Source organism: Podarcis pityusensis (assembly GCF_964106645.2).
Source record: "Podarcis pityusensis genome assembly, chromosome: 11".
NCBI lineage: Eukaryota > Metazoa > Chordata > Lepidosauria > Squamata > Lacertidae > Podarcis > Podarcis pityusensis.
Genome location: NC_138036.1, coordinates 49,065,336 through 49,088,746, shown reverse-complemented (window position 1 = coordinate 49,088,746; position 23,411 = coordinate 49,065,336). Strand labels below are relative to the sequence as shown.

The 23,411-nt window shown below is 43.7% G+C and overlaps 1 protein-coding gene and 1 long non-coding RNA gene across 4 annotated transcripts in view; one reads left to right on the top strand and one right to left on the bottom strand.

Moving 5' to 3' along the window:
- The window catches only part of MARCHF3 (membrane associated ring-CH-type finger 3), a 165,282-nt gene that overhangs the window by 43,333 nt on the left and 98,538 nt on the right, over nucleotides 1-23,411 (top strand). Inside the window, exon 1 of one of the 3 annotated variants that reach the window (XM_080973180.1) lies at nucleotides 21,887-21,905. The exons of the other annotated variants lie outside the window; for them this stretch is intronic. The gene's annotated coding sequence lies outside the window, so the exon portion shown is untranslated. Of the gene's footprint in view, nucleotides 1-21,886; nucleotides 21,906-23,411 lie in introns of those variants that run through there. 3 annotated transcript variants of the gene reach the window in all.
- On the bottom strand, nucleotides 310-22,729 carry LOC308458537. The gene is made up of 3 exons (XR_013977533.1): nucleotides 22,293-22,729; nucleotides 2,487-2,538; nucleotides 310-1,826 (listed from the first exon to the last, which is right to left on the bottom strand). It is a non-coding gene; the product is annotated as an uncharacterized lncRNA (long non-coding RNA).

The window sequence follows — 23,411 nt, the reverse complement described above, 5'->3', positions numbered from 1 at the left end:
GCAGGGATGGTGACCAACGTGGTTGGGTTTTAAAAAGGGTTAGGGAAATCCATGGAGGATAAGGCTATCAGTGCCTGCTAGGCATGATGGCTATGCTTTTAGGGCTGGAAGCAGTATGCTTCTGGGTACCAGTTGCTGGAAAACACTGGAAGTGAGATTGCTCTTGTGCTCAGGTCCTGCTTATGGGCTTCCCATGGGCTTCTGGTTGGCCACTGTGGGGACAGGATGTTGGATTAGAGGGGCCACTGGGCTGATCCATCAGGTTCTTCTTATGTTTTTATATTCATAATAAATTAAAGAAGATGTCGGTTTGCATTTCCTAGTGCTGAAAGTATTGATCTGATGTGTGGAGATCTTTCCTATTCTAATTAATTCAAGAGGGTTCTGAAAGCTTCTCTGTGTGAAAGAAACAAGCAGAAGGTTCATGTTGTTTGGGTTATTGCTTCAGAGAAGCTGAGTACAGCTGGCTTAAACTGGCTCTGTTATCTCTTTCTGTCAAGATCATGCTGACTATAATAATCAGGCCAGAAGGAGCCAGGGTTTACTTTCTATCGCTCTTTCCTTCTGGTGTGGTGTTCTGTATATAGTATGCTTAGTGTTAAGGTTTTAGACTTATTATAAGTTATTTTAAGTTTAAGTTAAGTCTGCTGCAACTGGATTTCTTATGGATAGGGCCAATCCTGATTGTATTGGATTTGTGACCATTATGCTCATTTGCCTTCAGTAGCAGTAAAGCTCTGCTGGATTAAATATTAATTGCCTCTGGTCTATTTTTGGGGAATCCTGCAATGTGTTTAGGTTTTTACTCTGGTAACTATATGTCGGAGTTCTGCTCTGGATCAGTAAGAGTAGTATTTAATGACAGAAGAAGCCACTTATTACCCACTGGTTAAGTCTTAAAATATTTTAGAATCAATTAGTTCTAAAATATTTCAGAATTGTTACATCGTAAATATGCTACCACAAGAATGTGGAGTCCTGTGTCCTTAATGCCACAGAAACTGAGAGAGTTCTTCCAGTTTTAGTCATTGTAGTAGGGTATTTGGAATATTCCATTTCTAATTTGTCACAGGCTAATATGGGTTAGATCATAACAGCCACTTAGTTGTCTAGCTGGAAGAAAAGTGACTCCGTATTACTATAAATCTTTTTCTTTGTTGCTTGGGTGGTAGCTTTTTTTATTTTCCTGTCATTGAAGAAGGAAAGACAGAGGCGAGCAAGTGGTTATCTGATCTATCTGCTACAAGTAGAGCCGCTGATATAGCAAACATCACTACAAGCACTTCAAAAGAATGGTTAGCACTGCTCAGTCAAAAGCTGGATCCACCATGGGATATGACAGGTGACTGCTTCTTCATCTCCATCTTCTGCTTGTGGCACCGTTATAGAAGAAGAAAGAAATCCCACAAGAGTAGTCTGTGAATTAGAGCAGATCCGCACTTGTTTTCTCACTGTCTTTTCCCCTACGTGCTGTTCAGATGATGTGACTAATATTACAACCATTGTGTTTTGTGTATGGCTACCCTTCTCAGCAACTGCCTTGCTATTGGAAAGTATTTTCATTCCGTCTCCCTTTTTCCTCTCTCTCGCTAGCGAAATTGATTGTAACGAAGGCTATTTGTTGATTTCCATCTGGTCAATTTTACCACGTCCACTGACCTTTTTCGGACCGTGGGAAGGCAATGCAATTAGGAATTATGAAAGGGAACAGGTCCCCCTCCTCTCTAGCCTTCGTTTGTTGATCTGCCTACTGATGCTGAATCGGCAACGATGACTGTAGAAATCACCTTTTTTGTTTTGTTCTGCCTATTAATCTGTATAATCATCTGTACAAGACAAAATACACCGTTTGGTACACACAAAAGAAAAGAAATGGAAACCAAAGTTAAGGCAGCTGAGATAAATAATCTTAACTATCACAGAAAACATGCTGAGAAATTAACCTAAAAAACCTGGCAGGGCAGCATAAAAAAATTGCCAGGTGTTCTTTCACGTATTTTCAATCCCCCTCCCCACTGACTTCTTATTGTGAAAATATGTGGTGGCGACTTATATCAGACATTAAAAAGGATACAGTGGTACCTTTGTTTTCGAACATCTTGGAAGTCGAATGTTTCAGTTTTCGAACGCTGAAAACCCGGAAATAAATGCTTTGGTTTTCAAATGCTTTTCGGAAGTCGAACATTAAACACGGTTCCCGTATTGAGTTTTTTGCAAGTAAATGCTTCCGGAAGTAAATGCTTCAGTTTTCAAACATTTCAGAACACAAACAGTCCTCCGAAACAGATTACGTTCGAAAATAGTGGTACCACTGTAGCACAAAACAAACAGTTCAGTATAAAAAAAAGGTTTTAACCTTGATTAAGGTATTGTACACAGTATAAACCAGCATAAACTGATGTTGATACCATGGTGACAATTATGACAGCACCAAAAATTCTGAAAGAATTCTGAAATCTGGGTGACAAAACAAAGAAGCCACTCACCTAACTTCTGAAAAGCGGGAACCCGCATAAAGGTCTTAAAAAATTATATTAACTGTTGAGAAAGTACATATGAGAGAAGGCAGACCATTAAATGCAGTACCAAGCCCCTTGTGATAAGATTACACCTTCAAGATAACCATAATATGCGGCCTGGCTCTCAGCCAATGGTGGTGATATTTTTTATATCGGTATTCACATATTCACAATCAACTAATGAAATGGCCCATGGTGGGACATATATTAGGGATTTTTTTATAATGAAAAAAAGAGATTTGAATAAAGTTTGTCAATATGATAGTCACCGTCACTTGAAACCCTCCTGTTAAGGAAATTATACCTTACTGATATTTTAAAGGTAAAGGTAAAGGGACCCCTGACCATTAGATCCAGTTGTGACCGACTCTGGGGTTGCGGCTCTCATCTCACTTTATTGGCCGAGGGAGCCGGCGTGCAGCTTCCGGGTCATTTGGTCAGCATGACTAAGCCGCTTCTGGCGAACCAAAGCAGCGCATGGAAATGCCGTTTACCTTCCCGCCAGAGCAGGGACCGAGCAACGGGAGCTCACCCTGTCGCGGGGATTCGAACCGTGACCTTCTGATCGGCCAGTCCTAAGCTCTGTGGTTTAACCCACAGCGCCACTCGCGCCCCTACTGATATTTTACCATACTGCAATAAAGCATTTTTTAAAACTGGGGGGGGGGGGGGGAGGAAAAAAAAAGGAAGACCCTTCTCAGGTTTTATGAAAATCAGGACCAAGCCGAAATTGCCTTCCCAATGTCTTACTGCCCCATTTGCAGGTGGTGACATGGGGAACATTTTGATGATTATGGGTGGGGGAATGAAACTGTTGCTTTCTGTTGCCGGCTGGCTGCTGCTATCTTTCCCCCAATATCACATCACAGTGATATTATGTCACCACATAGCTGTGTTCTTTGGATTTTTGGGGGCGGTGGGAGGATGAGGAGTCAGCAGCTGTTGGAAGAATAGCAGTGGGATCTCGCTCTCACAAATTTTGTTCTTCTCCCTGAATTTTGCCAGGGGATTTTGAAACACTTTGGATTTCAGATCCCCTTTTGTCCCCCACCCCCTTGTCATAATTCAAGCTAAATTTGGACTCTGTAGCGTCTGAAGTCAGTTGAGGTTGATGTAAAAGGGTCATCGTGACACTCTGAACTTCTGTTAACTGAGGTGATGCAAGACCTCTGTGACATAACATTTCTTTTCCTCCCTGAACTTAAAATCCAGTCATGCATTTGACTTTTACACCTGGAAAGTATACATATATGAGTAAATAAGTTACTCTTTTTGGTGTTCCTGTTTATTTTGAAGGAGGAGAGTTCAAAGAAGAGACCTTTGCAGAGATGGGCCCTCTTTTAGAGGGTGGGCAGTTCTGTATCTGGAGCATTCGAAACCAGTTCCATCCTAGCCATTTCAAAGATGGCGCCTGCTTAGATCATGGTGTTGGATTCGCAAGTCTTGAGCTTGAACAGGGGCAAAGCCAACAGTTATCCTTTAATTGTGGGCCTAGGCAAGTCATTTTTCTCTTTTACAACACAAATTTTAGAAATCACTGGATGAAGGAAATCTGATGAGTTTGGGAAGCTTTGGATAAGCGCTTAAGGACTCCTTTTACCCAATTCCACCCTCCCCTCCCCCCACTTTGGGCTTAACAAATACTTTCCCTGGAACTGTTAGTGTTTGCAGAGCAAATATTTGGTCACCATGTGGCTTGAAGGAAACTAATTTGGTGCAAGGGTCGAGAGCGCTAAACTGCGCATTACACTAAGTTTGTGTGTTTGTTTGTGTGGTTTGTGGTAACAACTGATTGTTTGGGGTTCTCTTTAGAGGGGGCTGTCTAGATTGGTAGAGAAAAAGTTCAACTCTTTTGTTAGGGTCATAGAGCTCACTAACTCCCTTCTCCCCCCCCCCCCAAGCTGCCATAGGCTCCAAATCTATGGGGCCCTGGTCTCTTCAACCCCCCCAGTAGAGTATTTAGGGGAGCTCCCCAAAAAAACATTTCCTGCAAGTTAGTGCCTTCTTCCCTCCCTTGGGCAGACACCTCCCTGCCCCCCCCCCCAGCCACACACCACCATCTTTTCCCGACTTGCCTACCAACTTTTGGCACCATTTCCAAGCACATCTGAGCCGGGGCAGCTGGAGAGGTCAGTAGGAGAGGTAGGTGGTGGGTGGGCATGGGGGCAAGCGGCAGGGTGTGGGAGGTGGGTGTGCAGGCAGAAATTTGTTGCAGGCATGCGGGGGGGCAAGAGGCAAAAAAAGGGGGGAAAGGGGAGGCTTGTGCCCGGTCGCAAGCAGGGTCAGAAGGTGTGCGCTGCAGAAGTGCGAGGAGGGGGGAGAAGTGTGGTGTGCCCCCCCCCCCATTCAGGGGTACCTTGGTTCTCAAACGTAATCGGTTCCAGAAGTTTGTTCCAAAACCAAAGCGTTCCAAAACTGAGGCACGCTTTCCCACAGAAAGTAATGCAAAATGGATTAATCCCTTCCAGACTTTTGAAAACAACCCCTAAAACAGCAATTTAACATGAATTTTACTATCTAACAAGACCATTGATCCATAAAATGAAAGCAATCATCAATGTAAAGGTAAAGGTAAAGGGGCCCCTGACTATTAGGTGCAGTCGTGACCGACTCTGGGGTTGTGGCGCTCATCTCGCTTTATTGGCCGAGGGAGCCAGCGTTTGTCTGCAGACAGCTTCCGGATCATGTGGCCAGCATGATTAAGCCACTTCTGGCGAACCAGAGCAGCGCACAGAAGCGCCGTTTACCTTACCGCCAGAGCGGTACCTATTTATCTACTTATTTATCTACTTGTACTTTGACGTGCTTTCGAACCGCCACTAGGTTGGCACAAGCTGGGACTGAACAACGGGAGCTCACCCCATCACAGGGATTCAAACTGCCGACCTTCTGATCAGCAAGTCCTAGGCTCTGTGGTTTAACCCACAGCGCCACCCGTGTCATCAATGTACTGTACTATAAATAAGACAGTATTGTAGATGATGATTTTAAAAAAAAAAAAATTCCATACCTGCACTGATGATCGTCATTCTTTGGATGGGGGGCTTTTATCCATTTCCGCAGTTGCACAATCAATCAATCAATCAATCAATCAGTAGCTTAACTGGGTTCCACACAGTCACAAAAACAAATTAACCAAAAAAGCCTCAAAAACAAGAGTGCAAAATAAATAGCAAAAACAAAAGCGCCAAACTTAATCCGTTACGGAAGTCCATTTGACATCCAAAATGTTTTAAAATCAAGGCACAGCTTCTGATTGGTACAGGTGCCCCGGAAACTATAGCCAACAGCCGCATTGGACGTTTGGCTTCTGAAAAACGTTTGCAAACCGGAACACTTACTTCCGGGTTCTGACGTTTGAGTACCAAAGGCATTTGAGATCCAAGGTACCACTGTATTTTGTTCAAGTTGGCCCCGATGCAATCAGCTATTTGTCGCTGGAAGGAAGTTGCTTTTGGATCCAGTAAGGAAACTCTTGCTTTCCCGCATTCTAAGAACGTTTCCTCTCTATGAATGGGCTTGGATTCCATTAAGAGACCATGAAGGCTCCTACTGGCAGAATAGCGAGGCAATTTTTGCCAATTCTCCTTTCCTTCCATACTGCTCTGGCGAGTCTCTAGAGTAGATTTTTTGGAGAGTCGAGGGGGCTGTGAGGGCCTCGCCGCTTCTGCAAGTGGGGACATTCTGTGAACAGGGTTCAGCTCTTAAGCAGTCTGGATCCAAGCCATTGTCTCTGTGGAGAACATCTCAAATAAAGCTATGATAATGCAATACAAGGAAAGGAATGGCCAATTATAGAAGAAGCTGTCAGTGCTGTCTGAGCTGTTCTGCAAGAGAGGCTACCTAATGCTACTGCAGTATATGAAAAGCTTAACCAGTCCTACTGAGGACCTTTGGAATTGCAGATGAGGATCCTGTACTGATGCCAACGATATTTTCAGGCCAGTTGTATCGCCTCCACCTTCACCCACTTATATTATCCTTTCTGGTTTCAGTTGCTTGATCAGTGCTATTGGCTTCATGACAAATGTTTTCACTCAAGCCAGAGACAAGAGGAATCTCTGCCAAGCCAAGGCTAATGCAGTGTTGGTTTATTCTGTTTTTACAATTTGCCGAGTTTATCTGGCAGTCATTTACTGACATTCAACACATCTGCTCTATCACTTGATATGCATTTTAATATAAAACCAAGTGATGAACAAAGCTTAGGATCTCAGGGTGCCAAGTTCTCATTTTTAAAAAAGTCAGAATGTCGATCCAAACTTCAAATGTGGAGTCCTGACTTTGTGTCTGTAGAATAAGGCTTAGTAAATGTCTTCGCGGCTTTGCAGTACAGTCGTACCTCTGGTTAAGAACTTAATTTGTTCTGGAGGTCCGTTCTTAACCTGAAACCGTTCTTAACCACTTTAGATAATGGGGCCTCCCGCTGCCACCGCACGATTTCTGTTCTCATCCTGGGGCAAAGTTCTTAACCCGAGGTACTACTTCTGGGTTAGTGGAGTCTGTAACCCAAAATCTTTGTAACCCGAGGTGTTTGTAACCCGAGGTACCACTGTACAGTCATACCTTGGATCCCAAACACCATGCGAGTTAAACGTCTTGGCTCCCAAAGGCCGCAAACCTGTAAGTAAGTGTTCCAGTTTGTGAACATTCTTTGGAACCCAAATGTCCAACGTGGCTTTCACGGCTTCTGATTGGCTGCAGGAGCTTCCTGCAGCCAATCGGAAGCCGTGCCTTGATTTCCAAATGTTTTGGAAGTCAAACGGACTTCCGGAATGGATTCCGTTCAACTTCCGAGGTACCAGTATACATGGTTAAGAGATTTGCTTAATGGCAAGAAGTTGTAGTACATAACGATCAATATCCAATGTGGCACGTGGATGATTGTGCAGGGGGAATTTCCTGCTACTTCCTCCCCAGTGGAGACCCTGTTCACTCTCTAAAGCCTCTCCTAAGAATCCAGAGAACCTCAGGTAAAGCCTGAGGAATGAAAGTCATACCCTCCGACATTTTTCCAATGAAAATAAGGATGTCCTATTCCATCATCATCATACTCAGCCCATCTGACTGGGCTGCCCCAGCCACTCTGGGCAGCTTCCAACATTTATAAAAACATAATAAAACATTAAACCTGAAAACACTTCCCTATACAGGGCTGCCTTCACATGTCTTCTAAAGGTTACATAGTTATCTCCTTGGCTTGGGGGTTGCATAACTCCATACCCTCCAACGTTCCTCTGATGAAAATAGGGGCGTCCTAAGGAAAACGGGGACATTCTGGGATCAAATCAGAAACCGGGATGGCTTCTGTAACTCTGGGACTTCTCCTAGAAAATAGGGACACTTGCAGGGGTTGAAAACTTGGGAGGGCTGCATTGAGAGCAGGCCACCAGGTAAAATTGGGTGAGGGCATCTTATGAGAAAGTGCTGCGAGCGCATAGGCAGTAATCCTCAAGATGGCAGCAGTGCAGGGCAGGTGAGAATGATGCAACATGAGCAAGGAGGTCATGGCAGGAAGTTAGCCGGCTGACGTAAGAAATGTACCCTATCCAGTTTTTACCATTCATCCAATGAACTACTCTATACTAATTTTTTTTAATAAAGTTGAATCATTGTAGCTATAGCATGATGATTCCAACTCCCAAAGTGGCTGATAACAATGAATTAAACCCTGAATTGGGTTTGGAAATGAATGGGCAACCAAAACAGCAGTTTTAAAATGGAGGTTATTATCACAACCAGGAGGCATGTTCCATTTTTCTCCTCTAATCCCTATACAGTGGTACCTCGGGTTGCAGACGCTTCAGGTTACATACGCTTCAGGTTACAGACTCCACTAACCCAGAAATATTACCTTGGGTTAAGAACTTTGCTTCAGGATGAGAACAAAAATTGTGCTCCGGCGGCACGGCGGCAGCGGGAGACCCCATTAGCTAAAGTGGTCTTCAGGTTAAGAACAGTTTCAGCTTAAGAACGGACCTCCGGAACGAATTAAGTTCGTAACTAGAGGTACCACTGTAGTTTTTTGGGTTGGTTTTTTCCAATTTATGCTCCTGAAAATACCACTTGGAGAGACTTGGAAATCAATAGATAGTCTTGAAATAGTATCCCAGCCTTCTCCAGTTTGGTGCTGGTCAGATGTTTGTCCCTCCCCATTGGTTGTGCTGGCTGAGGATAATGGGAATTATAGACCAACACACCTGGAGAGCACGAGGTTGGGGGAAAGTGTGATATGCTGTTAAATGACTAAAACAGTTCTTCAAACTATCCTGTTTTTTTAAGGAAACTTCTATTGGGTATTCTGCACTGGCAGTAAGGAAATTAACCTTGCTTGTTGGTGGTTTTTCCAGAACATGCTTTGGAAAAAGATTCAAGAACTGAAAGGGGGAAGGAACTGAAATTAAAGAGATTTGTTTATGTAAAAAGTTATATAACCAAGTGTCAAAGCTGTGATTTTTTTTTTTTGCAAAGTTTGCCTCCATTTATTGAGCACTCATGTTTAAAAAACAACGTCTATTTTTTGGCTGCAGCCTTGTATCCACTGAAGGTGACAGGACTTACTTCTGAGCAAATTTGTATGGGATGTCATGGCACGTGTTCATTTTCTTTTGGCTCAAGTTGCTTCAATATTTTTGCAAAAAATACTCAGGCAAAAAAAAAATGTGAGCATACCTAAACTCATTATATGTTGTGAAAAAAACAACTTTGATGATTATCCAAGCAATTATTCTTGGATGTAATTAGCATTCAGGATCAGAACTGAAGACTGAACAGTCATTTTCCTTTAAGACACTAATGTGTTTGTTAATGGTTTCAAACGTTCTTTGTTTCACTGTTGAAATAATGAAGCTGCAGATGATTCTTTTGCTTCGCCATTCAAGACCCACCATTTAAAGTGTTCATAATCCTTAGAGTATCTAAACCCCCCCCCCCCGAACTGACATATTATGGGAGAATTCTTATGACCATGCCTTTACTTTCATTTCAAAGAACGTCTGTAAGACGTTCTGTAAGAGCCAGATATATGGAGAAACGTGACTCAAAGAAGTAGGAGGCCCAGGGTTCGCTCTGATTGTTTAGAAATACACAATCGCTTTGAGGTCCTCTCCCCTAGCATGGAAGACGAAGAGCAGACTCCATTTGAGGATCTCTCCCTCATTACAGTCGATCAGGTATATGAAGACGAGCAGCAAAGTCAGTCCTCAGGGAATGTGCAGGCGACCTTGGAACGGACAGCTCACGGAAGAACCCCGACCAAACCTAAGAGGAGGCGTGTAGTGGTGATAGGGGATTCCCTACTGAGGGGAACAGAAGCAGTGATCTGTGGGCCTGACAAGATGTCTCGGGAAGTGTGCTGTCTCCCCGGGGCTAAGATCCAAGATGTAACTGAACGACTGCAAGGAATCATAAAACCCACTGACAAATACCCCCTCCTCTTGGTTCATGTGGGAACCAATGACACTGCAAGCAATAGCCTCCAGAAGATCAAAAAAGACTACGAGGCTCTGGGCAGGAAATTGAAGCAATTAAATGCACAAATTGTCATCTCATCTGTCCTCCCAGTTGAACGACGTGGCCCAGGGAGAGAGGGAAAAATAGTGGAAGTGAACAGCTGGCTTCGCAAATGGTGTAAACAGGAACGGTTTGGATTCTTAGATCACGGACTGCAGTTTCTTGAAGATGGACTTCTGGCAAGCGATGGGCTGCACCTCACAACGGTTGGGAGAAATGTTTTTGCCAAAAATCTCAGAAACCTCATCAGGAGGGCTTTAAACTGACTAATGTGGGGGAGGGAGACAGTGCTCCTGAAGGTAGGAGTCTATCAATTGATGAAGATGATCATCCAAATGTCATAGACCAAATGGAGCAAACAGCACGCAGACCTAGTGGTGGGAGGAAAAAATCCTTAAATAAGAGACACGGGGGAATGATTAATGGACTTCAATGTCTGTACACTAATGCGCAAAGCATGGGAAATAAACAAGATGAGCTTGAGCTCTTGGTACAGCAAACTAAATATGACATAATAGGCATCACTGAAACCTGGTGGGATAAGTCCCACGATTGGAATGTAATAATGGGGGGATACAATCTATTTCAGAGAAACAGACCAGACAAGAAAGGAGGAGGAGTGGCGTTATATGTCAGGGATGTGTATACCTGTGAAGAGATCCAAGATTTAGAACCTCAAAGCCAAAGTGAGAGCATTTGGGTCAAAATTAAGGGAGAGAAGAATAACAGTGACCTCATTGTGGGAGTTTACTATAGATCCCCAAGCCAAACCGAGGACATAGATGATGCCTTCCTGGAACAGATGGCCAAGCATGCAAAAAGAAGGGAGATAGTAGTAATGGGGGACTTCAATTACCCGGATATTTGTTGGATGTCAAACTCAGCCAAGAGCATAAGGTCAAACAGATTCCTCACTGGCCTTGCAGACAACTTCATTGTCCAGAAAGTGGGAGAAGCAACAAGAGGAACAGCCATTTTAGATCTGGTCCTAACCAATGTTGATGACCTGGTTAGTGGGGTAGAAGTGGAAGGATCATTAGGCGCGAGTGATCATGCTCTTCTGAAGTTTACTATACAGCGGAAAGGAGCAGCCAAGCATACTAGGACTCAATTTCTTGACTTTAAGAAAGCCGACTTCATAAAACTTAGGGAAGTGCTGGGTGAGATCCCATGGACAGTAATACTAAAAGGAAAGGGAGTTCATGATGGCTGGGAGTTTGTTAAGAGGGAGATAGTAAAAGCACAAAGTCAGGCAATACCAATGAGACGGAAACATGGAAGGTGCCTAAAGAAGCCAGGGTGGCTATCTAAAGAACTTTTAACTGAGTTAAGATTTAAAAAGGATGTGTACAAAAAATGGAAAAGGGGGGAAACCACCAAAGAGGAATTCAAACAAATAGCCAGCACATGTAGACACAAAGTCAGAAAAGCTAAAGCACAGAATGAACTCAGGCTTGCTAGAGAGGTTAAAAGCAACAAAAAAGGCTTTTATGGGTATGTTCGCAGCAAAAGGAAGAACAAAGAAACAGTGGGGTCACTCAGAGGAGAAGATGGTGAAATGCAAACAGGGGACACAGAAAGGGCTGAACTCCTCAATGCCTTCTTTGCCTCAGTCTTCTCCGATAAAGAAAACAATGCCCGACCTGAAGAATTTGGAGCAAATGATTCAGCAGAGGAAACACAGCCCAGAATAACTAAGGAGATAGTACAAGAATACTTGGCTAGTCTAGATGTATTCAAGTCTCCAGGGCCAGATGAACTGCATCCAAGAGTATTAAAAGAACTGGCAGATGTGATCTCAGAACCACTGGCAGTCATCTTTGAGAATTCCTGGAGAACAGGCGACGTCCCGGCAGACTGGAGGAGGGCAAATGTTGTCCCTATTTTCAAAAAGGGGAAAAGAGAGGACCCAAATAATTACCGCCCAGTCAGTCTGACATCAATACCAGGGAAGATTCTGGAGCAGATCATTAAGCAAACAGTCTGTGAGCACCTAGAAAGGAATGCTGTGATCACCAATAGTCAGCATGGATTTCTGAAAAAGAAGTCATGTCAGACTAACCTGATCTCGTTTTTTGACAGAATTACAAACCTGGTAGATGAAGGGAACGCAGTGGATGTAGCCTACCTTGATTTCAGCAAGGCATTTGACAAGGTGCCCCATGATATTCTTGTAAAGAAGCTGGTAAAATGCGGTCTTGACTATACTACCACTCAGTGGATTTGTAACTGGCTGACTGACCGAACCCAAAGGGTGCTCATCAATGGTTCCTCTTCATCCTGGAGAAGAGTGACTAGTGGGGTGCCACAGGGTTCTGTCTTGGGCCCGGTCTTATTCAACATCTTTATCAACGACTTGGATGATGGACTCAAGGGCATCCTGATCAAATTTGCAGATGACACCAAACTGGGAGGGGTGGCTAACACCCCAGAGGACAGGATCACACTTCAAAATGACCTTGACAGATTAGAGAACTGGGCCAAAACAAACAAGATGAATTTTAACAGGGAGAAATGTAAAGTATTGCACTTGGGCAAAAAAAATGAGAGGCACAAATACAAGATGGGTGACACCTGGCTTGAGAGCAGTACATGTGAAAAGGATCTAGGAGTCTTGGTTGACCACAAACTTGACATGAGCCAACAGTGTGACGCGGCAGCTAAAAAAGCCAATGCAATTCTGGGCTGCATCAATAGGAGTATAGCATCTAGATCAAGGGAAGTAATAGTGCCACTGTATTCTGCTCTGGTCAGACCTCACCTGGAGTACTGTGTCCAGTTCTGGGCACCACAGTTCAAGAAGGACACTGACAAACTGGAACGTGTCCAGAGGAGGGCAACCAAAATGGTCAAAGGCCTGGAAACGATGCCTTATGAGGAACGGCTAAGGGAGCTGGGCATGTTTAGCCTGGAGAAGAGGAGGTTAAGGGGTGATATGATAGCCATGTTCAAATATATAAAAGGATGTCACATAGAGGAGGGAGAAAGGTTGTTTTCTGCTGCTCCAGAGAAGCGGACACGGAGCAATGGATCCAAACTACAAGAAAGAAGATTCCACCTAAACATTAGGAAGAACTTCCTGACAGTAAGAGCTGTTCGACAGTGGAATTTGCTGCCAAGGAGTGTGGTGGAGTCTCCTTCTTTGGAGGTCTTTAAGCAGAGGCTTGACAACCATATGTCAGGAGTGCTCTGATGGTGTTTCCTGCTTGGCAGGGGGTTGGACTCGATGGCCCTTGTGGTCTCTTCCAACTCTATGATTCTATGATTCTATGATTCTATGTAATGGGTTTAGGGGTTGCTCGTGCGTAAGTTGCCTCCACTCCTGGCTAGGTTACCTGGTTGAACCCTTTCTGACCGGACAGCCTCTAGCTTCATGGCTGTCTCAGTCGCTGGCAAAATCCGTCAGTGGGGGTTTCTTGAACTTCTTCCAGCACAAAAGTTCCTTGACACCTAGTCTCCGCCTAGTCTCCCTGCGCGGAAGCTTTCTGCGCAGGGAGGGTGTGGGCAGCGGAGGACCCGTACTCTCTCTGCTGGTCTCCGGCGAAGAGTCTTGGAGCCTCCTCTCCGATTCCCCCATCTGCCCCCTTTCTCCACTGGTGTTACGCTGATTTCCTTCCCCAGCGGACGGGCTGCCTCTCTCCCTACTGGGACCCTCTCCGGCATCCCTCTGGAGCCTTCCCTCTGCCTCCAGCTCTGATGGCAGTTCCCTGACAACGTCTAATAAGAATTGCACCAGATTAGCACAGGAGAATTTGCCAAAATTGATGAAGTTTGCTGGTGAATTTAGTTAGTATATTCAAAGATTAATTCTTGGCCCTCCATCACAATCTTCTTCATTGGCGATCACTTGTAGCTGAATAAGATTGTCTTCCATGAACACGGTCTTAGCAGAGTGTCAAAAGATGACACAATATCACAAAGGCATCAACATAGTTTCTGCTCTTTAAAAAATCAAAACAAAACTCTTGAGTTGTCCTGGGGTCAACAAATGCTGGCTGCTCTTCCTAGGTCACACATAATATTAAACCATGGTTTTTTAAACTATGGCATCATCCTAAATTGCTGGACAAGGTTCACACATAACAATGGCTTGACAACAAACCACAGTCTGAAACCATGGTTTGCTGGTGCCTTATGTACCTAGGTTTGTTTTCAATATTGCTTGCTGTCTCACCCTTCCTCAACCGTTCTTTGTTCTCTAGTAACATTGGTTTTCCATTGGTTGCAAATAAGGATTCAGGTGTTGACAAGAAATCTCACTGTTTCTCAAAAGCTCCTGCAGAGATTTGTTGGGCTGAAGTGCAGACACAATGTGATTGCCTTTTGATAAAAACCCAGTATTTCTTCTAGTTGGGTATCTGTTGCACGCCATAGAAAACTCTCTCTGGACCTTGAAGTTACTTAAACTCCTACACTTTTGCCAGCAAATTCCCAGAATTAGAAGCCTAACCTTGCTCAGAACTGTGCCTGGAGATCCTTTTTGCCTAGTGAACAAGTTCACCATGGCAATTACTCTATAGGAATTGAAGTTTAAAATGAATAAATAGATCCTATGCTGACTCCAGGGAAAATCCCACCATCTTTTACTTTTATCTCAGTTTACAAGAATCCTTTCCGGAGCTGAGCAGAAAGAAAGCAGTCATCTGAACACTGCTGACCACTCAGAGCTTGGGGCTGCTTCTTCCAGCTGCTTCTGTCTGTCTTCATCACGCTGTTTGGGATCATCTAGGTGGTGCAAATGTTGAATCAGCTGTTGCTGAAGCTACTGCTCTTTTGCAAACACGTGGCCGGCAGGGACTGCAGGAAGCTGCGATTCTTCACTCAGGAAAGTGACACAAGTAAAGCAAGGATGTGATTGATGAATGTGGTTGGTTTTCTTGCGGTCTGCAGGATCAGAAAGACTGCTTTGACTCTCTCCGAAACCCAGGCTGAATGGACCACGAAACAAAGGGACTTGTGCCTTCTTAGCAGCATACAACACTTACTGGAATGCTAAGTCCTTTTGCGATGCTTTTAAGGACAAGCTCCTGCTCTTTTGCATATTGAAAGTCAATTCAGGTTAATTTGAGAATGGAGGTCTACAAAGGCAAGGCGCTTCATTATCACCATGACATTTCAGTAGCTTCTGGGGCAGTTGCAATGGATTAGGCAAAATACCAGCTCAGCAGAGATCCGTTCCGTGGCCCGAGTATACACTTCAGAGGATGGCATTTGGGTCACGCAGCTGCATGTACTTCATATAAGTCACTACCATATATGCTGGCTCAGCGGCTCGATTGCAAAAGCGGGGAGCTTAAAAGAAAGAGAGGTATGCCTGTAACCCATAAGCTAATTTTCGCAGCAATTTTGCTTGCTAATAAAATGTATGGAAAGATGTATGCATGTCTGCATGGTGATGAAAAGAAAACCCACGTGGAAAGTTGCACACTTTAGTTGATTAATGTCACCCACTAATCAATTGAAATTAAAATCTTATTAAAATCTCCTCCTACTGTGGTTAATTGTTGGCGGCTGACAGTGCCAGCACAATACATTTTCCTACCTGAAGATTAGGCCAAATGATCCTCTCCTTCTGTTTTTGTTTTTAAAAAAATAAATGTTGCAGGTTATGCATGAAAGAGCAAGCCTGAGGAGCTGAAAATTAAGTGAAGTCCTAGATCTCTTTTAAAACCTACAGCCATATAGGCTATGTAAAATATATTTTAAAAATACAAATAACACAATAGCTCATGTTGTTTGTATTATTGTTGCATACCCTCCAACATTTCTCCGATGAAAATAAGGACGTCCCATACCATAATAATAAATTCAATGGCGTAGCGTGGGGGGTGCAGGGGGGGCCGGCCGCACCGGGCGCAACTTCTGGGGGTTAGGGTTAGGGGGCGCAAATCCACGGGTTAGGGGGTGCAAATTACTTGCCTTGCCCCGGGTGCTGACAACCAACGCTACGCCACTGAATAAATTTACTGTTTATACCCCACACATCTGACTGGGTTGCCCCAGACACTTTGGGCAGCTTCCAACATATATAAAAACACAATAAAACGTTAAACATTTTTTAAAAAACACTTCTCTATACAGGATTGCCTTCATATATAAATAAAATAAATAAAACACACGAAAGCTCATACCTTGAACAAACTTAGTTGGTCTCTAAGGTGCTACTGGACCAGATAGATAGATAGATAGATAGATAGATAGATAGATAGATATCTACTACCTCAGACCAACACGGCTTCCTACCTGAATCTAGGATTGCCTTCAGACGGCTTGGAGGTCAGATAACTCCATGTCCTCCAACATTTCTCCAATGAAAATAGGGACATCCTAAGGAAATTGTCTCCCTGCTTATTTAACTTATATGCAGAACTCATCAAGCGAAAGGCTGGGCTGGATGAATCCCTAGCCGGAATTAAGATTGCCGGAAGAAATATCAACAACCTCAGATAGGCAGATGACACAACCTTGATGGCAGAAAGTGAGGAAGAATTAATGAACCTTTTATTGAGGGTGAAAGAGGAGAGCGCAAAATATGGTCTGAAGCTCAACATCAAAAAAACAAAGATCATGGCCATTGGTCCCATCACCTCCTGGCAAATAGAAGGGGAAGAAATGGAGGCAGTGAGAGATTTTACTTTCTTGGGCTCCATTATCACTGCAGATGGTGACAGCAGCCACGAAATTAAAAGACGCCTGCTTCTTGGGAGAAAAGCAATGACAAACCTAGACAGCATCTTAAAAAGCAGAGACATCACCTTGCCAACAAAGGTCCGTATAGTAAAAGCCATGGTTTTCCCAGTAGTGATGTATGGAAGTGAGAGCTGGACCATAAAGAAAGCTGATCACCGAAGAATTGATGCTTTTGAATTATGGTGCTGGAGGAGACTCTTAAGAGTCCCATGGACTGCAAGAAGATCAAACCTATCCATTCTGAAGGAAATCAGCCCTGAGTTCTCACTGGAAGGACAGATCGTGAAGCTGAGGCTCCAATACTTTGGGAACCTCATGAGAAGAGAAGACTCCCTGGAAAAGACCCTCATGTTGGGAAAGATGGAGGAGGGCACAAGGAGAAGGGGACGACAGAGGACGAGATGGTTGGATAGTGTTCTTGAAGCTACCAGCATGAGTTGGCGAAACTGCAGGAGGCAGTGGAAGACAGAAGTGCCTGCCGTGCTCTGGTCCATGGGGTCACGAAGAGTCAGAAACGACTAAACAACAACAACAACAAAGGAAAAGTGGGACATTCCAGGATCAAATCAGAAACTGGGATGGCTTCTCTAAATCAGGGATGTCCCTGGAAAATAGGGACACTTGGAGGGTCTGTTGTTGTAATCAGAGCTTCTCTACTCAAAATTACTCATTTCTAAAACTTCTCTTCCTTAGAGCAGACCAAGCTGACTACGTGTCTTCCAGATTGCAGCTCCCATCCGCCCCAACCGCCAGGATCAATGGTTAGAAAGGATGAGTCTGTAGTCAACATCTGGAGAGCATCCTGTTAGCTACCCCTACTCTGGTGGAAGTGATTCTGAGTCTTGTTCCATGCATCCTTGTTTCCCACATAGTTCTGCCCTAAGGAAGCTTTCTACATTTTGCACTATAGCTTTGAGCAGTGTTGTTGACGTTCAGGTGAAATAGGTGCCAGTATATTCTTTAAACCTGAATTTCCCACAGTAGTGATGCGTAGGTCTTTGACATGCTAATTTGTAGGTGCCCATTATGGATGTGGTTCTAATTCGGCTATATGCTTTATATTTCAAAATTTGAAATATAGGCAAAGAATAGTATTTTGCAAAAAGCAAGCAAGCAAACAAACAATCTTTCAGTTAACGAAACAGACAAGCCTGTTTGTTTGCTTCCTTCCTGATCCTTAAAAGCACTTTCGTTGGTGTGTGTGTTTGTGTGTGATAATTGCATCTTAATTCAATAAAATAATCAATTTGTTGATTTTTAAATCAATACGGAAGAAGAGGTCTGTATACAATCCCTGCCCCCCTACACACACACACACACACACACACTATTAGGTATTATTTCTGTGTTGTCTTCTATGCTCTAGCTCAATGGCAAGCCAGGATTCATTCAACGGAACCACAGTCGTACCTTGTATCCCGAATGCCCTGGAATTCGGACGGTTTGGCTCCCAAATGCCACAAACCCAGAAGTGATTGTTCCAGTTTGGGAAAGTTCTTTTGGAACCCAAACATCTGATGGGGCTTCCGCAGCTTCTGATTGGCTGCAGGAGCTTCCTGCAGCCAATCAGAAGCCATGATTTGGTTTTCAGACATTTTGTAAGTCAAATGGACTTCCGGAACGGATTCCATTTGACTTCCAAGGTACGACTGTACAAGCTTCTCCTGGGTTTTGTGCTATATTTAAAATATAAACCTAGGCAAAGGTTTGGTAAAAGGTAATTATTCTGTATCCTGACCTTAGGGAAATTACTCAAATTCTAATTGGGTAATTGAATTATGTTTGCCTATGATTCTTCTTGATATGTTAAGCATTATATCACTGGCTGAAGCATTCAGATACAGTTGCTAAATATCCACTGCATCCCCCTTACTTAGGTTCCAGTATCGTGGAGATGATACAATCTCTCCTTGGTTCATTTACTCAGTCCAAATATGTCCAACTTTACTGTGAATGCTTTCCCAATATAGAGAGGGGCTGGAATTGGACGGTGCAAGATTAATGTCTTTACATAGCAAATGATTTGCTTGACTTCTTAGGCTGAAGAAAAGGAATAATCACTCCTAATCTCTACATGCCTCCTCCATTTGCCTCTGGTACAATCTGTTCTTCAGATTTTCACTTGGGACTCAACTATACGGCTGCAAATAAAACATTTTAAGTGTGTTTTTAGTGCAATATACAATGTGACACTAGATGGCGATGGTGAGCCTCATGGAAAATTCAATGTATTTTTAAAAACGCTTTTAAAACAAAGCATTTTCAGAACGTTTTTTTATCTGTGTGTAGACTCCACCTTGGTTTTGAAAATCTCCGAAATGCATTTGACTAGAGCGCTGGTGAACTTTGTGTGTACGTTATGGGAAACAAAGTCTCTCTTTCTAATTGGTCAGTTCCCTTAAAATCCATTGTGATTCTCTAGTCTTTCAGGGCAAGTCTGAGCATGTTTACTTTGAAATACATCCCAACGTCTTCATTGGTTATCATAGTCTGGAGGAGGACCTGACCAGCTGGAATCTTGACTAGGACCATTCCTGTTAGAGGGGTAGGATTGTTGTTGTTTAGTCGTGTTCGACTCTTCGTGACCCCATGGACCAGAGCACGGCAGGCACTTCTGTCTTCCACTGCCTCCTGCAGTTTGGTCAAACTCATGCTGGTAGCTTCAAGAACACTATCCAACCATCTCGTCCTCTGTCGTCCCCTTCTCCTTGTGCCCTCCATCTTTCCCAACATCAGGGTCTTTTCCAGGGAGTCTTCTCTTCTCATGAAGTGGCCAAAGTATTGGAGTCTCAGCTTCAGGATCTGTCCTTCCAGTGAGCACTCAGGGCTGATTTCCTTAAGAATGGATAGGTTTAATCTTCTTGCAGTCCATGGGACTCTCAAGAGTCTCCTCCAGCACCATAATTCAAAAGCATCAATTCTTCGGTGATCAGCCTTCTTTATGGTCCAGCTCTCACTTCCATACATCACTACTGGGAAAACCATAGCTTTTACTATACGGACCTTTGTTGGCAAGGTGATGTCTCTGCTTTTTAAGATGCTGTCTAGGTTTGTCATTCCTTTTCTCCCAAGAAGCAGGCGTCTTTTAATTTCGTGACTGCTGTCACCATCTGCAGTGATCATGGAGCCCAAGAAAGTAAAATCTCTCACTGCCTCCATTTCTTCCCCTTCTATTTGCCAGGAGGTGATGGGACCAGTGGCCATGATCTTCGTTTTTTTGATGTTGAGCTCCAAACCATATTTTGCACTCTCCTCTGATACACTGCAACAATCTGCTGTAGACATCATGTGTCATGTTCAAATCTCCCTAAAATGTATTGCAAGCAACCTCTCATGCACCAGCTCGGTTTTGAAAGGAACTCTTCCAAAGAGTGCTTTTTTGATCTTCAGTTCTTGCAAAGCTTATCTCAGTTGTTGATAACACTGTTTAGAGGTGGGGAAATCCCTGGACAAATACTTGAGATTAGTCACCTAAAATTAAACTTGGGCAAACGGAAGAAACAGTTGAGGTGATTAAGATGCAAAGGGGATACAAGGCTGCAGTCTGGAAATTGATGCTATGCCATTATTTTCTGTCCCACCTGGGAGATGTTGCAGTCACTTTTTCTCCCACAGGTTTTGCATATTTCCTAAGGGAAGGTGTGAAGCTACTGCTGACTCAGGAGACACGGGTGGTGCTGTGGTCTAAACCACTGAGCTTCTTGGGCTTGCTGATCAGAAGGTTGGCAGTTCGAATCTCTGAGACAGGGTGAACTCCCATTGCTTGGTCCCAGCTCCTGCCAAACTAGCAGTTTGAAAGCATACCAGCGCAAGTAGATAAACTGGTACCACTGTGGTGGGAAGGTAAATGGCATTTCCATGCGCCCTGGTTTCCATCATGGTGTCCCGTTGCACCAGAAGCGGTTTAGTCATGCTGGCCACATGACCCGGAAAGCTGTCTGCAGACAAACGGTGGCCCCCTCCTCCTGAAAACCGCAGCCCCATAGTCACCTTTGACTGGACTTAACTGTCCAGGGGTCCTTTACCTTTACCAAAACATTTGAAAACCAAGGAGCGGCTTCCAATTGGCTGCAGGAAGCTCCTGCAGCCAATCGGAGGCCACAGAACCCCTGTTGGACCTTCGGGTTCCAAAGTACGTTCGCAAACCAGAATACTCACTTCCAGATTTGCGGCTTTCGGGTGCCAAAATGTTCGACTTGCAAGCTATTTGGGATCCAAGGTACGACTGTATATATTTAAAAATCTTAGACAATTAACTTAATGGTTTTACTTCGGGTCCTTTACATGCTTCAAATATGAAGCACTCAAATATCTCCTCCATCTCAGCAGGCAAAAACTGATCCTATGCATGGTGTCTCAGAAGTAAGTCCCGCTGTGTGGCGCAGACCTTATCCCCAAACCTCCTCTAAATTAAGTCTTCTTAAATTACTGTATTCCTCCTAATTAATATTCTGCCTACATGACGATTGCCCCCAGTCAACTTCTCCTAATATATTATGCACTCAGATCCTGCCCTCTGCTCCCACCCTCATACGCCATAAGATTAAAACTTTCTATTTTATTTGATTGTGCACTGACCACAGGATTGGGTTCAGATCTGTCTCTCATTTTAGGAAGCAGTCTGATCTATTCTGAGTCTTTTTCTGAACCATCCAATTATACTTTTATTTCTGGTCTGAAGCGGTTTAGCTAAAAAACAAAGCTCTGTTTCTCACCATTCAGTATTAGAGGGAATAAAAAGTGGCCGTATTATTATTTTTATTATTATTATTGTTGTTTCCTTCTTTTCTAGAAGTGGATGACATTTGTAGGCATAGCAGCCGCCCCTCAGAGTGGATTAAGACTGCCAAATTACAAGCAAATCCATCTAGGGGGCTGGAGGGCTGGACATTTTGTTTCTTTGTAGAAAAAGGAGTTGCCTCAAACTTGTTCATTGGAGGGGAGAACCGGATGAAATTTGCAGCAAAGGCATCCCTGCCAAATTTCAGAAGAATGGCTGTGATGCTTTTCCTGCAAGAACAGGCTTTGCAGTTTGGGAGGTGTGAAAAAAAGGAATCGCTTAATCACCCATAGTGTTTTGTGGCTTGAAAACTGGAGACACACGAGAGGTGCTCCTGAATAACAAACGCGTCAAATTGCAGACAAACAGATCCAGGGGCTTTTGTGCTTTAAAGTTGATTGCAGGTAAGTAAAATGGATTCACTTTCCTCTGTGTGGTCTTCTTTCTACTTACTTATCCCTCCCCCAAACCATTGTGACTGCAGAGCCATGGTAAATCTTCCCTGCTGGTTAAAAGTGAGACAAGTCAAAAGACGCTCCCTTTTCTGCACATTTCCTTTGTATATTGTAAACTTTACATTTAGAAAGCTCCACCCTTCCTCTACCCCAAACAGGCCTTTCCTGTATGCAGTGCTTTTTTCTGGGGGTACGCATACCCCTAAACATTTTGTAAATCTTTGGTCCATTTACTGTATTTATTTCCCCCGATTTGAACTATAAAATGTTGGTTTTCTTGAGTCTAAAAGAGAGTACCCCTAAACATTTTTTAAAGAAAAAAAGCACTGTCCCTACCTGGAGATGTTTGAGATTGAACCTGAGTCCTCCTGCTTGTAAAGAAGATTGCCTAATGCTGTGTTATCAACATGCATTTCATATTGTATTTAAAAGGAGATTGGGGTGGTTCTCTTAGAAATCAGGATAAACTGAAATGGAGATACGAATATGAACAGAGATGTTTCAACAATATGTATCAGGTGCCTCAAAGTTCTGAAGAACTTTGAAGACTGAGGAGCAGTGTCCAGGTAGGTGGGTTGTCAAGGTAACAGTGACCTGCCCTCCTTTGTGACATCTTTTTGAATTCTGGCTTAAATGTCACAAACCAGAGGTGTCCAGTCCAGGAGTCAGGAGGTAGAAAACATAGGTTTTGATTGTGTGTTTCTGCAGAGAAACTTCATAATGTTAAAAATGTAAGGATTTCTTCTGCTGCTACTCAAAACTTGGCGTGAGGGGACTGGGGTCACCCGTGTTGCCTTGTCTCTCTTGAAGGTCACCAGTTGCTCCCCTGTGATGCTGAGTCCAGACTTCATTTAAGGCTGAGCTTTCCAAACTGTGTATTGCGACACCTGCAGTGTGTATAGGTGTGTCGTGCAAACGCTTGCTTGCTTCTCCTGGGGCTGGAAATGGGTTGGTTTAACCTCCACTGTTTGGCAGTCTTCCTGTGTGTTTCTCCCGCTTCCAAATTGCAGCTCAAAGCTTCAGTTTTTCTGAGATTAGCAGTACAGTGGTACTTCGGGTTACATACGCTTCAGGTTACATACGCTTCAGGTTACACACGCCGCTAACCCAGAAATATTACCTCAGGTTAAGAACTTTGCTTCAGGATGAGAACAGAAATCATTCTCCGGAGGCGTGGTGGCAGCAGGAGGCTCCATTAGCTAAAGTGGTGCTTCAGGTTAAGAACAGTGTCAGGTTAAGTACAGACCTCTGGAACGAATTAAGTACTTAACCCGAGGTACCACTGTAGTTCAAAATCCACCCTATGTTCAGCTGGAAGAAATAAAGAGGTAGGTGCTTTATTTACACACGCACACTCATTGGGACCCGCCAACATCTGCCCTAAGGTTGGATGCTAATGTCACGCCACTGGTTCCTTGTGATGTGTTTGCTAGTGTAATGCTCTCCCTTCCCTAA